Raw genomic sequence first — 3,226 nt, 5'->3', positions numbered from 1 at the left:
ACACATATATATGTAAGGATCTAATTGAGACAGTGGGCTCAACTAAAAAGGAAGGATGCTGAAAGGCGTGAACTAGGTCACAAGATGTATGGAGGAAACGTGTGACTCAATAAAATAAAAGGCACAAAGTTCATAATTGCACTAGGTCAAAAATTTTACTTTGGAACATGAAGGAGTAAGAGAGGCTGGTTTTTTGTTTTTACCATGACTGAAAGAAGTGTCCAAATGAGAAGCCTAAATTCTTTCTGGTTTTCTGTAGTCAAGGGGGAGAGTTTGAATTTGCTAGTGAGAGATACCAGCTGTTTATATTATGAGTTACTTTGTTTTAGGTAATTAAGGTAAAGAGAGGTGAATAAACTTCTTCCCTTTTTTTTTTTTTTTTTTTTTTTTGCAGAGATACCATATATTTACATCCTCATGACAGATTACATATAGTAAATTGATTGGTTCCATGTCTGTGTGGAACTTAACTGTGCATGAAAAACTGTCCTCCTGCTTTGCCACCTGAAAAACAAACCCTATTAACACTGGTCTGGGCAGGCATAAAAATATTAATTACTAGTCTGAATGCAAAACCATACTTTCTTGAAAGACTTATAATACAGAATTAAGAGAAATTAATGACATAATGCTTGCCTTATATCAATTTGGAGCTATTTTATAGGAAAAAAATTGTGTTATATGCTAAATGGTAAAAACCAAAACTTGAATACATCTACTTAGACAAACTCTGCTGAGTTCCTTCACTTTTAAAAGTTTGAACCTATTGCTTATTATGGTAATAAAAGGAGTTCAACAACCTAATTAATCTTTAAGGAGTCAATAATAATTTTTCAATAATACAAAAAAAATTTCTTCCTGAAAAATATTATAATTAATTTTATAGCTCTTACTCCAATTTTGCATTTGTCTGTGTTGGCAAATATGCTACTGAAGTTTCTTTAAGTCTTTAGGGATAACAGTTTTCCTTTGAGAAATATCTGGCATTTCCAGATTGGCATCCAGTCCTGTTGGTTTTGTTGTCCTGAGGGAGAAGAGGGTGGAGTTCACGTGATGTCAGCTGGACTTGAGTGGTGGTGGTAGTGTTGGGTGTTGAGTCATACCACCCCTTCAGGGCTGTCAGCATTTTAAACAAGTGGAAGATTAAGGAAGACTATTAGTAATGTCAGCACCATTGTTCTATTCACAACTCTCTTAATAAGTACCCTACCAGTTACTCAGTAAGGATGTGCTCATACAGACACTGCAACCTAAGCATGTGCTGGAAGAGATTGTAGATTATGGCAGATGGTAGTTTCAGGTCTGATAACAACTACATAATTGTTGTCAAGTTTCAAGAGACAACTCTATAGTTTTCAGGGGGGCTACAGATTTTGCTTCAAGATAACTGCAGAAAAGTTGTTTAGCATCAGTTAGATTGGTTGAGGCGACTACAAGAAAAAACGTCAGCCTTAAGTCCCCAGACTACCATAGTCCTACTCTGAGGAAGGAACTTGAAAGCCAGTGAGGAAGAGGTATCAGTACTCCCACTGGAGTGAAGTCAGAAACGATACAGAGTTCTGCAGGTGAGAAATCTTTAGATTGTCTGGGGCTGTCACTATCCTTCAGTCACATGAAATAGCACTGAAAGGAAGGGTTCTCACACTTCACTGTAGGGCAACTGTCCTAAGAAAAAGAAGAATGGGTTTTCATTTAGGTGGGATATTGTTATGGATGAGCCTTCCTATCACCTGGCACCTTTTTTCATGCCCTGACATTTCCACCAGTAATTATGAGTGCTCCTTGACTGTGATCTGTTCCAGAGAAAGCAAGACCACACTGTAGCTGAAGGTATTCTTCATGTGTTTCACTGGATAAACTTAGAACTGTGGATATATTTAGGCTGCTCACTAATATTTGTTGTTGTTGTTGACTGCAGCTATCATTTTGAACAGACTTTTTTTTGGTCACAGGCGGGGAAATTTAGCAGGGAGGATCTCTCTGGCTTCATTGCCCTCCAGCAAAACCACTTAACTCGGCTGTAAAAGGGATTATAAATTGCTGGTGGTGTGGTTGTGGGTAAAGGTCATCAGCTAAACCTCATGAACACATGAGTGGGCTCTACCACTAATGCTGCAACACATGTGATAAGATTGTCAGGCATCTACAGGGAAACTACATTATGTGTGTAATGGACCTAGGAGCAGGTGCTGCATCATCATATCCTGGCTTCTCCATACCTCCTTGGACCTAATATTTCTCCTTCTTTGGAAAACATCATTCTTGTGTTGTTCTCCCCTCTTCAGAAGCCTTCCTGTGTTACCTGCTGATCTTGCTTCACCAGAAAGAAGAACCTATGCTGCACAGCTGCAGATCCTGACTATTAATTGTGCTGATAAATGTTGGTGAAGTATGGTCATAATAATATATTCACTTTACATCTCTCTCTCTTTTTTTTTTTTTTTTTTAAGAGAAGCAAACTACTGAATAGGCCATACACAGCAGCACAAAAAACCCTCAAAACCAAAAATAAACCCCAAAAAACAAACGAAAAAAATAAAACAAACAAACAAAAAAACCCCAACTCCCCCACCTAATAATAATTAATAATGTTCCAAATCAAATCCAATCACTCGTATTTTAGGAAATACCATATTCATAGCTGTGGTGGGATTTTACCCTATGCAGTTTTTCTTTCCCAAACAAAGCAGTATTCTTTCCATGAAGCTGACTGGGTCAAATTCTGGCTGGATAAATGGCTATGAAGCAAGTGCAGGCCCAACATTTCCAGTGTTCCAGTTTATAATAGTAAAAGAAGAGTGACTACCAGCAAGGTAAATGTATGGATTTAGGAGCAAGCTACACACAAGATGTGTAATGGGTACCTGATGCTGTCCCAGGTGTACTCTTTCAGATAAGAGTGCTCCAGAGGAGCATAGACCACACTCAAATTCCTGAGCAGGTTTGCTTGCAGGACCAATGTGACTTATGTGTGGGCAGATAGGTCGATAGATAGATGGTTACAAAACCAGTCAACCAAAAAAACCCACCCCTTCATCAGACCTGAAACAGGAAAATTTGAATTAATCTATAGTTTTCATTTTCATAATGGTATTATGGAGGTATATTTTCCTTAGAGGGTAGTTCAGCTGACACCATAACCTTCATATATTTTTGTTATCTTCAGCTCAGAAGATTAAGCTTAAGCTGATCACAGACTCAGATATCTGTAGTATTTAGCACCTAC

The sequence above is a fragment of the Empidonax traillii genome, unplaced genomic scaffold (genome assembly GCF_003031625.1).
Source record: "Empidonax traillii isolate 1590-97213 ecotype Southwest subspecies unplaced genomic scaffold, ASM303162v1 scaffold72:size2462915, whole genome shotgun sequence".
In the NCBI taxonomy this organism is placed as follows: domain Eukaryota; kingdom Metazoa; phylum Chordata; class Aves; order Passeriformes; family Tyrannidae; genus Empidonax; species Empidonax traillii.
This window is presented reverse-complemented; position numbering follows the sequence as displayed.